The following is a 14,269-nucleotide window of genomic DNA, read 5'->3' as shown; positions in this document are numbered from 1 at the left end:
GAGCTCCTGTTTGTGGTTGTTGAGACTTTTTTCTATCTTTTTAGACCTAAATATCTTCTTGAATTAGGCCTAGAAATCTTTCTTTCCTTTTCCAAAGTGGAAATGTATTGAATTCTCCTCCATTATATTAGAAACCCAAGTCACAGCTGAGAAGCATTTAATACTCTGTCCTGCAGGGTACTGTACATTCACCTCAATATTGCCCCACAGACCAAAAATACTGCAATCTGTATGTTGGCATCAGGTGATGCCAGCAACAGCTGTGGGGCATCACTCAGGAGCACGGTGCAAGTCACCACTCCAGGAAGGATTGTAATCATGAAGCAGCAACACAAACCTCATTGACACTCCACATGTTCCAACAAGGACAACACCTCTAAGGTTGTTGAATGCAATATCTTCAGTTTTTCCATACTAAAATAGAACCCCTCAGCTCAGGGATTCAGATGCCTTCAAATCCATCACTGGAGATGTGACTGCTAGATGCAGACACCAGAAGGAAGCCCCTTCTACAGTTCACAGAGAGTCAGAAGGTACATAAATAAGACAAAAACAATGAAGTCACCATGAATATTGTGATTTCTGTGATACTCTACTTGCATAATTAAGTACAGATGCCTGTGGAATCTTTCTATTTAAGGACTGCTTTTAACTCTGCACAAAAATATCAGCACTAGGTTAAAAAATAACAAGACAAACTTCACACCTTTATACTTCTTTTGAAAACCACATGCACATAGTTAAGAAAAAAAACACATGGAAAAATGAGGCTTTGAATACAAGATATTTCAACACCCTAGATTCATGATAGTATATGTTTCAATAATAACAAAAATTTGATAATATTTAGAATATAAACAATAAAAATATTTACCTATGCAGTGAAAAAAATTATTTCCATATATTACACAGATGCTTATAAAGAAAGAAAGCAACTAAGAGATTAGTCAGAAATATTTTAAAGAAGCATTTCAAAAAAATTTCCAGCATGAAACTAGGAATGCTCCTAGGAAATAGAGATGGAGATGTGGCAGATGGGCTCAAGTTCACTGTAAATTTGGAGAAATGGCTGCTAAGAATAAGTTGTCCCTTAACTCTGATGACATTGACCCTTCCTGTGGAAGTCCCCAGTTAGAACAAGTAATTTACATCAAATCATTTTTCTATTTGTAGATGGCCTTAAGAAGTTTAAAATATTCTAATACATCATAATTTAATTATTTGAAGACCCATTGCTACAAATAATCTTCCATGATGGGATTATTGATGAGCCCTTCATCTTGAGTATATAAAGCAAAAATCAAGCATTGCCATTTAACTTAAATTTTTTTGTGTTGTATTTTTTTTATATACTTATAAGCATAATCATTAAAATTTGTGTCTTCTGATTAAAGACATCTATATAAATTCATAATGTGATTTTGGAAAATATTCTTAATGTACAAAAATCTAATGCTCTGTACAGATATTTTTATACACTAAAATATTCGTAGAAACCAAACAAAAGAATGGTCTAAACTAAATGTTGAGCTTTTTTTTTGAATAGTCTTTTTTTCCAGTGACTACAAGTGAAGCTTTCTGAGGTATTATATTTATACTTTGCTAGCAAAAGCAAATGCCCCATCAGGACAGGACAGCAGCTCTGCCAGAATAGTGCAGTATATTCTCCAAAGCCCATCCTCCCAGGTTATGGGTGCAGCCAAATTCTTTCACCTGGGGCATTCTATGAAGTTTTGTTGTGATCACTGTAGGTCATAACTGCACAAGAAAGGGTCAAACCCCTATTCCAAAGATATGGTGAAACAGGGTTTGTTTCTAGTAAGAACTCAGCCCAGGCTGCATGTGATCCCTTGCAGAGGACTAATATTCTGGGTACTAGCAAGAGATGATTGCACCTTTAAACATCCTCACTGTACAAACAAGCAGATCTAATTGTCTTTTTTTCTCTACAGGGACAAACAAAATGGACATCTGTAAATACCCTTTTAAAATGTCCACACTAGTACTACACCTAGGCAAAAAAATTCCAGACCTAAATATTGTCCCCTACATTATATGAAGCTTAGTTGACTTTTCCCTGAAATTGTCCTTATCACAAATCACACCAGAGCTGAATCTACTGAGCATTCTCCCTAACATCATGTGCAGAGAGCCTGTCGGCTTCCCATCACTGTGGATGTAGATATGTGGGTAGAAAGGCTATAATCCTCCATAATGAAAAATGCATTTGATTTTTCCCATGAATCTAGGAGAATCTTTGTGCCAATGCTGTGAATGAAAGCTATCCCAGTGAAAGCCTGGCAGTCCCACCATGAATTAATTATGTCTCTTTCTTATCCCAGTCAAAAGAATTAGCCTAGAAATACCTCAGTAAGAGGTAGATCCTTAGTAAGACAAGAAAACATTGCAATATAGCTGAGCAGAATTGGCCCTCCAGGCTGTTGTCATTGTGCTCATCAGGCAGATGCTCTTGTTGCACAGAATTTGGGGAAGGTGGGTTGGGTGGCATCAATTTTTGGGCCAGCAAAGGAATCCTCTGAACCTTTGTTCTTACACCTGTCCCCCATACAGGTTTTGTTTCCCTGCTGCAGCTCATTCTAGCCTGTGTCTACCTAAGTTGGTACTCAGTCACCACAGATATAAGGATATGCTCTCAAGTAAATCAGGATGTCAGCTAAACACCCACAGGCAAACAGTGCTCTAGGAAATCAGCAATGGTTGAAATGATGCTGTGAGACAAACAAAAATCTAGACAGTTTAAAAAAGAAAAAAACCTGCCCCCTGCACCTTAGTTTTTAGGTGATATTTCTTCCTTGCTCACTGCTAAGCCCATCTGCTGATATATGCAATCTTTAAGTCCCCCGTTTAAGAGATCTTCTGCAATCATTTCCATGGCAACTAATTTTCATGTCAAATAGAAAGCAATGCAGGTTCAAGAGGTGAAAAATCAGAGGCATATTGAGATAAACTTTTAAAAAGCTAGAATCATGCACTAGCAAAATCAGTTTAAAAAAATTATGTCAGTTTAAATCAAACACTTGCTATATTATTGATTAAGTTTGCTGTGACATAGGAGTGCTTTTTGCCAGCTAAACTGTGCAATCCTGGTGTGACTCTAGTGTGAGATGTAAACTTGGCAATGCCTGAATGTGAAACAGGTGGGCACAGACATGGCAGCCAGGAGGGCAATTTTCCTGCAGGGATTCCAAAGGGGATGTGGCCCCATGGAGCACCAAGCCTCAGGCTCTGCTCTGTCTGCTGTGCTCACTGCACATGTGGTGACAGTGCTTCTCACAGCACCTCAGCAAACATCCCCTCTTTTCTCTGAGCCCAAAAAGGAATCCAGGTGTGACAACTTTTCCATTGCTGAACCCTGGATGCCCAGCAGTAAAACAACACTGTAGTAACACCAGCTTAATTTCTAAGGAAAATTTATTTTCCTTATGGTTTACTCTGGAGCAGACTTGGTACAGGAAATGAATCAGAGAAATCCTCTCCCAAAAACCCAACAATGCTGAATAACCTACCCAAAAATCCCTGCAGGTAGTCAAAACTTCACTAGGCAAGGGCCCTGAGCACCAGAAACTGGACACATGCTGAGCAGGAGGGATTGCAGCTCTCTGGGTTTCTCTCATAAGAGTGAAGATTTTGCAATTCTATCAATTTCAGTGTGTTGGTGTCTCATTGAGCACAAATCTGATTTGCACACTGAAATGCAAGACCAAAATGAAAGAAACAGCTGAAACTCATTCCCACAGTGCTATATCAGTGCAGCAATTATAAAAATGTTTTAGAAATATGCTTCTGTTATGTGATTTATGTTAGTATTTTCCTATCTGAAGTCAATCACATTATCTCACTTTGGGTCTATATCAGACCAAGGCAACTTTATTATATATTAGGTATTTGCCTCATTATTTTCCCCTAGAGAGAAGGCCAGAAAGTTGCATGTGATCACATCTCCAGGGCAATACCATGTTTCTAGGAAATTCATCATATTCAGATATTTGTGTCCTCTGTTATATAAGGAGAAAAAATTTACAGAAACAGATCATCAGGAAACCTTAAACTGCTAACTAGGACAAATTGACGTGTTGCTGACCTGAGGAACTACTGATGTAGCAAGCAGGAATATGTTTGACAGAGGAACCAAGAGAAATAACAATCATAAAGAATTTGAATGATCTGAAGGAATGATTTCTTTGCATTCCTTTCATGTGCAGTAGGCAGCTCAAATGACTTCCTGGTGGCTTAATATGTTTAAGTCACACCAACTGCTTTAAGCTGACATATTTCATTATCAATGGAATGTTCTTCTTGCATATGGACTAATTAGGCACTTGTGGGCCTCTTACCACAAAATTATTATTTTAAATCACAGAATCAGCTGGGAAAAAGCTTAGAGAGATAACAAATTACGACTGACCAAAATCTATGTGAGAGGGAAGTAAATCCTGAATTAGTCACATAAACGTAATTCCTAAGATCCAACACTTCCTAAATTTATTATGAGATTAGTATTCACTTACAGAAACTAGAAGAGTAAAATCTTAGACTGTTGCAGTAGCTTGTGTTTTACAACTTGCCTTCCCCTGCATCCCTAATATTTTTCTTTCTTCTCATTCCTGATTGCCCACAGAAGGCAGAGAAATATTGTCATGTGGAAGCAAAGAAGAAAAATCCCAAACCCACAAAACCCCCCAAAACCCAACAAATTCAGATAAGGCCAGCTCCTGCAAGTATAAATGTCAGAAGCCAGCATAATAATCCACACCAGAATCCAGTATTTAATTTCTTGAGAAGTCAAGGTGGATTTCACAGTAAGAGTTGTGGCTTGGCCATTAAAGTCACAGGAACTGGAAGGCTGCAATGTGCCCCAAGGCAGAAGCATTTCTCAGCTGTCACCACGGTGTACTTCCTCCACAACCCATCCCACAAGCAAACTGCTAATCTAAAATGACATTAAGACATAGCATTTGTCTAAACACATCACCTAAGTGAATCCATTTAAATCCAAGTTTAGCACCTCTCAAATGCACAAAGCCAAATCTAATAAAGGGCTGGAAAGAGGTTTTACCAACTCAAATTTGAAAAATGCATAGAGGAAGATAGTCAATTTTCATTTTATGTCAAATGAAGGAGCCTAATTCCATTATGGCGCACAGAAGAGGATGAAACAAAGCAGTGTAAAACCATAGACACGTCAAATCTATTTATAGCATAACTACATGCAAACGTGAGAGTAAGGTGGAAGTGGCACTATAAAAAATGCAGTCCCTGCCCACCTTTAGCTATGGTAACAATTAAAGTCTAAATACAAAAGAAAAAAAAAATCTGCAGCAAACTGATTCATTCAGTACTGAGAAACCACATGAGAAGTCTTTAATCTGCAAATAGCTGTGACCAAAACTCATTAGGCGATGGCAATCCTTAGCCAAGAACAGAAAAATCTTAGTCTTGATTTTGTTAGAGAAAGTGTCAGATCACAGAGAGGATCAAACCAGCATCTTAAAATGGCTCACTCCCAAAGTCTGAGCAGAAATAAATTGGAAAAGCATTTAGAAGAAATACTTTTTGAATTTATTTTGATATCAGGATCATTGAACCCAAGCATTTCCTTTAAAGTAATTAAAAGCAAAATTAATAGCACATTTTAAAAAGCATTTAAACTTGAGTTGCTGAAATATTGTTGAATATTTCTGAATCATCTTCAGGAAAACAAATGGCTAAAATCTGCTGCAAGTGATAAAAATGAGACCAAGAAAAGAGGTTACTTTGCAGATCCAGCATTTTTGACAATCTAGTTGTTGAATTACTTGTTATTCAAATAAATCGGGTAGGCTTTGGGATTTTTGTTGCATTTTCTGTTTGTTTGCTTTGGGTTGGTTTTTTGGCTTTCTTTTCTTTTCATTGAGAGAAAGTCAGGGAAGGCAGAAATTCTGTTTGCCTTCAAGTACCAGACCTGGTAATGGGCAATTATTCTGTATCCTCTGCAAAGGCCTGTGCTGTGAAACCACTGTGGTTTTATGGTGGAGAAAACTCAGAGCAGACTCTGCTTTACTGATGATTGGCTTGTCATCATTGAAAACCTCATCCTGGACTATACTGGTTAACTCAATAATTGAATAATTACAAATTCAAACCCGTTTGTTGTGGAAAACAACCAGTACAATTAAATTCCAATAATTACACAAATGTTAATTCAGCACTAAGTTTCAGGAGACCCAAAAACTTTAGCTATTGAAATAGATTTCTCCAACACCTTTAATGTGAGCTTTTGCTACCGATTCCATCTCAGGAAAAGTTCAAAGTCCTGTTTTGACTGCTTGGCTGACTACATTGTGACTCATTGGCTCCATACACTGCAGAAGATGTCAAAAGCTGATGCTAAATGTAAAATTCTGGGCACAAACTTGCTTTACTTTTCTCTTTATGCATCCTTCTTTGCTTAGCAAGAAAAGGTTCAAGTGTCTTCCTTTAATGGGAGTGAGGGAATGGTTATGGAAAAGTCAGCATAAAAGGATGGGGAAAAAATCCTTCCAACAGTGTCCTGCAAGCAATAATAATTAATTTGGCTACTTGTACCTTAGCATCCTCTGTTCACCATATGCCAGCTTGGAGAAATGCTTGCCAAGCCTATATTCTATTTTACCCACTGCTCAAAAAAAATGTTTAATATGTAGCAAGTCTTCTCCCATAAGAAAAGTGTGATGAATACCTAAAAAATTATGTCAATTTTAAAAGAATATCAAAACCATATCCATGGATTTAAAAAACAGTTTGTGTGTTACAATATCTAAATGTCATTTAGATTATTTCTTGCTAGCTGACAAAAAAGAAAAATTAGAATGGCTTAAAAAGCCACATTCAATTATTATTTCCTTCACCATGAAACTCAAAATATCACTTTTATCAGTCACCAGAGCCCAGAAAAGATTCAAATATTGCTTTGTAGGTTTGGGGTTTTTTAGGCTATATTAAATTCTCTAATTATTTCCAGTTTGAAACAATGTGATTTTTATAAGCCTGTCTCCCAGTAACAGATTCAGTCCCTGCTCTGCCAGCTCATGACATGGCATAACTGGGGAAAAATTTGATGGAAAAAATAGTGACCAAAGAAGAATTCTCTATCCCCTTTACAGAGCCTGTGTTCATGCCCTGGCTAAGAACCTCCCTGTCAACCTAGATTGTGCTGTATCTTTCCAGTTCACAGTACTTTCTACAGGCTTCAGTTCCAACTCAGGGTACCTGCTCTGAGCAATTCTCCTTGCTTTTGAGACCAAGGAAACAATGCTGACCTTATACCTACAGTCATTTCTCATTTTAATTAGCACATTTTTATATTAGACATCTGTGGCAATCTTATTTCCCCACATTTTGTTCTTCAGTTCACAGTATACATTCTGTGCACTGAACTTGAGCACTACAGGTGGGAAAATAAGACACACTGAGCCATTCAGAGTGCAGACAGACATGCAGACCTCATTATTACTGCTCCTAATCCTCTCTTCTCGTTCTAATGACTGTGACATTTAACAGGACATGGGAAACAATTTGGTTGGTGCACAGCCTCTAACTGCACATCAATATTCTGCTGGCTGGGAGACCTTGGTTTAACTTTGCTCACCTTCTTTGGGTCATTTTAACCCATACACTGAACCAAACGTACAAAAGCCCCAGAGTCCTAATCATGCTCTGCTTTTTCTTGTTGTTGTGCCCATGACCCCAACAGCAGTGATAATAACCCCTGCTACACCATCTATTATGTGTATTCAGTGTGCTTAAAATAGCATCTTGACCAGTCAACAAATCATACTTGACACAGAGGAGAAATAAAAAGTAGAGGGAATTTACAGAAACATCACACTTTCCTCTTTAGAGGTAGACAATGAGCAGGATTCAGTTTGATGCTTCCATACAGGGCAATTAACAGAAAAACCAGACTGGCTGAGCCAAGCAAAAGGTCAAGTGTCCTTGGAAAAAAGATGGTGAAAGATGAGAAATAAAAAGGAAGCCAGGTGGAAGACCTCAAAATGCCACTGTAAAGCAGAGTGCAAGAAGTATAACCCTGATGGTCCCACAACGCCACCTAGCACACAATGTAAGGGGTAAGCCTTACTGCATCCTGACACCTGCTGTGGTAAATTTCAGCACAGCAAAACTATGTTTGTTTACAAATACATCCTGTGAGGGAAATAAAAAAAATTTTAAAACACCACAGTGGCTTTGAGCTGCTGTAATCTCATACAGTAGATGAGCACAGCAATGCAATCTCACACCCTGTCCTTTGATGAGACTGTTGTATGCTCCCTTGTGAACAAAGGAGAGAAACAACTGAGGTCTCAAAATAAACAAAGTCCTTAAATGAATGCCTTAATTGCATCTCAGAATAAACTTTATGTCAGGAGTCAATGGACAGACTAATGAACCTTATAAGACCTCAATGTGGTCTGTCTAGAAAGCTAATTTTGTGACAGAACATTTGCTGGCAGTTTCTTTGAAAAGGCTGTCGCCATCACAAACATGCAGGTTTATCAACTCCATGGCTTGGTACCCATCTAGCTGCTGCCCTGGAGCCCTGAGAGCTTCCACAGCTGGATGGGCACTGATGCTGGCACTGGAGGAAAGGTGGCACCTCCTAGGAGGCTATGAGATGGAAAAACAGAAATAGAAAAGCCCTATGCTATTAGGCTATAAGACAAGAAAAGATCACCAGAAAAACAGTGGGACAAGCTAAAAGAGGCCAAAGGAGAATAAACTGTCTTCTCAGAAGGTATTAAAGCAAGGCATTTCAGAAAACTGAGGCATGATGCATGAATGAAGATTTATCAATTGGAAGGAAAAACAAAGCTCTTGTGGACAAACAGCTACTAACAAAACTGAATTTGTACACCATATATGATACTGATTTCATTCTTAATGGAAACTGAGTTTATAAGAAAACCAAGGTATCTTCCACTCCAAATTGGATGAAAATCCAATAAACAGATATGCACATGGTGTTTATAGCTCCATGTATACTTACAATGCAGTAAGACAAAAAAAAATTCTGCTCATGTAAAACAGCAGTTACATCAGATTCAAGAACATGAATCACTGTCAACTTAGACAGGAAAAAAATACCCTGAAATATGAAAAATACATATGCAATTTCAGATATTTCCATGTATTTCTTTTTCTGTTTCTATGTTTCATTTATTTATATATATTTTAGCATGCTGGCTGCCCTACAATGTAGTAATTTGTATCTGGGTATCTGCTCCCATATTCAGTTACCTGAACAGCTACAGTTGGGATACTTTATCTTCCTTTAATGTAAAACAAATTAAACAAAAGCCTTTGATCTAAATACCAATTTTACTGCATATAGCTAGTCTGCAGAATATAAACATTAAACACATCTTTGTTTTTGAAGCCTACCAAGGGGGGATTTTTCTATTAATATCTTCTGCTATGCCCTTCTGTTAGTTCTTTTTATGCTGTGAACCCAAATATTATCCCAATAACTACTTTATTATGGAAGAACCTTGACTATTGCTGTAGAAGACACCAAATCCTCTGCAGAATTTTAAGTCAATGTCTAGATTTTGCAATGGGGAAATTAGGCTTGATTTGGTTCTACGCATTCTTTAGCATGTAGTCAGTGTGGACACCAGCTTTTCTTGGGTTTTGATTGGTTGCTTTTTATTTTTTCAGGGGTTTTGCATTTGTTTTAGGGGGTTTTGGGGTGGATTTGTTGGGGTGTTTGTGTCTAAGCTTTTTTTCTGTTGGGTTATTTTGCTTATATCAAGCCATCTCCACGATCCTGCTGCCACACAATTCAACATAAAGCAATTTAGGCTGGATTTAGATTTCAAGTACACTAATTTATGCTAAGGTGATGTTTCTTTCCTGACAAACAGGGATGTATGCTGAGGCACAGCAATTGCCATCAACTGGGTAGCTCCATGTTGGCCTTGGTGCATCTGGGAGAGGAGCAGGTCTTTTGCCCACCAAGCAAAGGAGATTTCATACTGTTCATGAGAGTTCTGCTGTATTTGATATTTGGGCTCAGTAGCCTGACTCCTGCACCTTGTTAGAGATGAAAGCAAGGTACAATAAGACCTTGGATATGAATTATGAATATCTCCCTCAGCTTACTCTAGTGATATCACTTCTTGCTTGGCATCTGATGGCATTTTGCTGCTATCTGTCAGCAGGATTTTGAGTGGTGAAGGAGCAGACTGGTTTATCACCCTGTATGGACACTGGCAATTAGTCATAAAGCGAGCTCAAGTATCCACCAAAGTCCAGCTTCCACAATGGATTAAATAGCATAACAGACAGGATTTACAACTACAGAAGAACACTTTTAGGCACCATACTGAACCTTGTCTGGGCTGCTGCAGTAATATTTTACACCAATATTATTTATTACAGACAGTTTCAATGCCCTTAAATTAAGGAGGCATCTTCCTGCTTCTTATTGGCATAACTCAGCCAGACAAGTGGCTGAGAGTGAGGTATAATCCCAGCAATAAGCACTGGCCACTCCAAACAGCAAACCCTACAGAGGTAACATTTATCTCCTGTCCATCTCCTCCTGTACCAGTGCAGGACCAGAAACCTGGGATTCTCTTTCATTTTTATTCAAGAACGTTTGCAGCTTTAGAGGTGAAATTCCACAATACATGCTCCAAGAACAGCAGCCACAAGCAATTTTGACAGAACCCATTATTAGTTGCAAAATCCTAATTGAAAGAATATCTGCCCTAACCTCTTAATTTTCCAGAAGTATAAAACTTGTGATATGTTTCCTCTTCACCATTCAAATTCCCTAAGAAAGCTATTCCCAGTAGAGGTTCCTAGTAAAAAGCTATTTTACATTTGCTTTAAAAAACAGGGAACATGACACTTTTCCATGTAGGGCTGCAGCCACCAGGTGTTCCCAAGGCCATTGGAAGGAGAGAGGCAGCAGCCCCAGCCATTTTAACCCACATTTCTTTCGTGCCCCACAGCATCCAGGTAGTGGGGGCAGTTTGCAACACTGACTGCTGCTTCCCACACATCAAAGGAGCTCTCTTTCCTCCTGAGGTCCTAGACAAGATGACTATACCCAAAATTTCACAAAATAATTGAAATATAAGGATATGGAGACAGCTCAAGGACTCCTGACACAGGATCATACAAAAAATGAAACCATTCCTTAGCTGCAGGTACAAATGAACCTTTTCACAGAAGAGACAAGAAACACAGAGATTATTTATCAACTAGATAGGCAGGGAACAAAGAGAACTAGGGGAGAAAAGGACATGTGATGTCAAGTAGTATTGCCACTCTAAAGTTCCTTCTCCTTTCTGACTTTTCTGTCTATTTTTAAATATATATATTTTATTAGGTACTAAGGTCATGGTACAGCTCACATAAAACTTGTAGATCTTGCAAACAAGGACACAGTGCCTGCTGCTCCACATAAACTGAAGGTTAATTGGGACTGAGGTGAAGCAATGCAACAGTGCTAATAAAAAGGTTTGTGGTTTTTTCTACCTTTTATTCTTAAGTACACATGCAAAAAGACCTAAAAAGCACCAAAATTATGGTTAGGGTTCTGCAAGTATAACTATTTAATACAGAACATCATGATAACCTGTATTTTCTTAAAATATTTAGGAGAGCTGAAACTTTAGAAATGCATATCACATTTTACTGGAAAATAGGAAAAATAGAACCAGAGGGGGAAAAGGGCATGTGACCAGAGTCTAGCCAAAAAGAGAAAATAGCACTTTTAAAAAACACTCTGATAAATTCTGAACATTTTATTTCTGCAATAAATAAATATTATAAATAATTTGTATGCTTCTCTAGTAAAGAAATCCAAACATTTTAAGTTTCTAATTGAAGTTCCTGGAGTTGCACAATCCTAGAAGGCCTATTCTCCATCTCAGAAGATGTCATGCTGACAGAATTGCTTCTGACCCTGATTGTGCACATGAAACAGGCATTAAGTTATTAAGTTTTGTCATCTTATTTAGATAAAGGCATGACAACTGTTGGCTGGGAGGATTTATCACCATATTCTGAAAAATCTGCCTTTTAATTACATTTTTCAACAAGTGTCACTTGGAGTTTTTCCTCCTTTGTCCTTGAGCCCAATGCAGTTAATGGTCTGCTCCTCACATCTGTAGCTACATTACTGAACGAACTCTGCAAGTGACAGCACCTGTTGGATATTCACCCTACCTCAGCATAACACATGGATATTGTGGAAAACCAGTGCAATTCTGGGGATGCAACTGACTGCTGAAACAATGGCAGCTGGCCAAGATGAAAACCACCACATAAATAGCTTCACAATTTCAACACCATGTAGTATTTGGTCATTTAGTTCCACTACTTCCTGTTCTTTATGCTATATTAGCAGCTGAATTCTTGGAAGGGCCTGCTCAGTGATTTCCAAGGAGGAATTGCAAAACAGAAACAACAAAAAGATTGACTTTTTGTCTATCAGTATTGCAACAATCAGTATTGACTTCTCCCTCCCATCCCTATGATTTTTCCAGGATCAATATCTTGATAATAGGGGTTGCTTTAACAAAAAATATACAATGAGAAGGCTAGGAAACAATCATATTTAATAGCCTGCATTCCTAATTCTGAAAGAAAAGTATTTTGATATAATTCAGTAATCAAAAGAAGAAAGGAATATGCCATAATAAAGTAAGAGGGGAAACAAAACATTTGAAGGAAAGTGGTGTGTTGTGCATATATTTCACTTTCAGTTCACTCTTTCTTTCCTTCTCACCTCCCCAATGACAAATGTTTGATACACATGGCAAAATGTGTTTCACTAAAACAACCCTTTCTGCTGGCTTTTCCGTTAGTTTTATCTATGAGTCATGTCTAGTTCAGATTTTCAGTAATATTGAGGAAGACCCAGGGGAAAATCTTATCCATTGTATTAATTAATCAGGTCAAACTACTAATACAATTTTTCCAAGATGCTTCAAGGAGACTGCCAGTGGAAAAAGCACTTTTGCCATTAGACTGGTATTAACAGTGCTGAACCAGTCACACATTGATATTTCTGACTTCCTGCTGTTGCAGAAGCCATCCTAAAAACTAAATCTGTAATTTGTGTACTGTTGAGGAAGCAACAATGCAATGCAATTTTACAATTAATGTGTTTCCCCAGCAATCCAGATTGGAATTCAGTGATTCCATACCCCTGCCACCTTTGCTACCTTGACTCAGTCTAGCGTAATAACAACATATGCATTTAAAGTGTTATCTGTCAACTCGCATCTCTCAGAAGCAGAAGAACTTCTTGGTTTGCTGCAGCCTTACCTCAGATCAAGGATACAATGTCCTTCTAGGGGACAGAATAGAGTCATTGTATAACTTCAGCTTGAAGGCTTTCTCATCCCTAATCCTTTCACTGTAAAGCAGGGTAAATGAACCCTCAAGACCTGAGCTCTAAATGTTTGCAAGGTCCTCTAATATATGGAAGCAGCTAAGAGTGTTTCAGATCACAAATATTATATCAGTGATGAAGGAAACTTCTAATGCAGAAATGCTGAAGGTTTGCAGCCTACTGCAGCAGCACTGTGCAAATTTAGCAAGACAGGGAAAGAGTCCTCTTTCTGGACGCCTTACTATCTAAAATGCAAATTGTGAAATTACTAGCCATAGGACACACAGGCAGCCAGTGCTGAAATGCAGATTAAAATTCAGTGCTCTTGGTGCCCAGTTTAATCTATCGCTTTGTCAGAAAGACACATGAGACCGCTCCACTCAAATCTGTGCAATGGGACTGATTCAACACAGAAGCCTTTGCTTTGAGGATAATTGCAGAATTGCTTTGTTTTGTCTTCCTATGTAAATCTGCCATATGGGCCTCAAGCTACTGTAATGAGAGAAAAAAGTTGAGGAGTTTGATAATTCTTGGTTTTAGAAAGAGATTAAGGTCTGGCAGCTGGCACGTATGAAGCAGAAAAATTCAATCTAGCATGCCCAGCTGCACTGTGGAAGTAAGATGAGCCAAAATAGACTCTCTGCAGACAGGGGAAGCTTGCTCAAGAATTGCCAAAAAGTGCTCAGGTACAGAATGTCACATAAAATTAAGAAAAGGGAGCAGCAAAATCAAAGTGCCTTGCAAAAAGGTGGAAGCAGGTTGAGACATGAAAAGTACAATAATGGCTCCTTTTTACCAAAATGTGGGTACATAAAAGAAGATTATCCCAGTAAGGAAATTATCTCTTTGAATGACTGTGGATAGTCATGAGGAATTCAT

Source organism: Ammospiza nelsoni, chromosome 8 (assembly GCF_027579445.1).
Source record: "Ammospiza nelsoni isolate bAmmNel1 chromosome 8, bAmmNel1.pri, whole genome shotgun sequence".
Classification (NCBI taxonomy): Eukaryota; Metazoa; Chordata; class Aves; order Passeriformes; family Passerellidae; genus Ammospiza; species Ammospiza nelsoni.
This window is presented reverse-complemented; position numbering follows the sequence as displayed.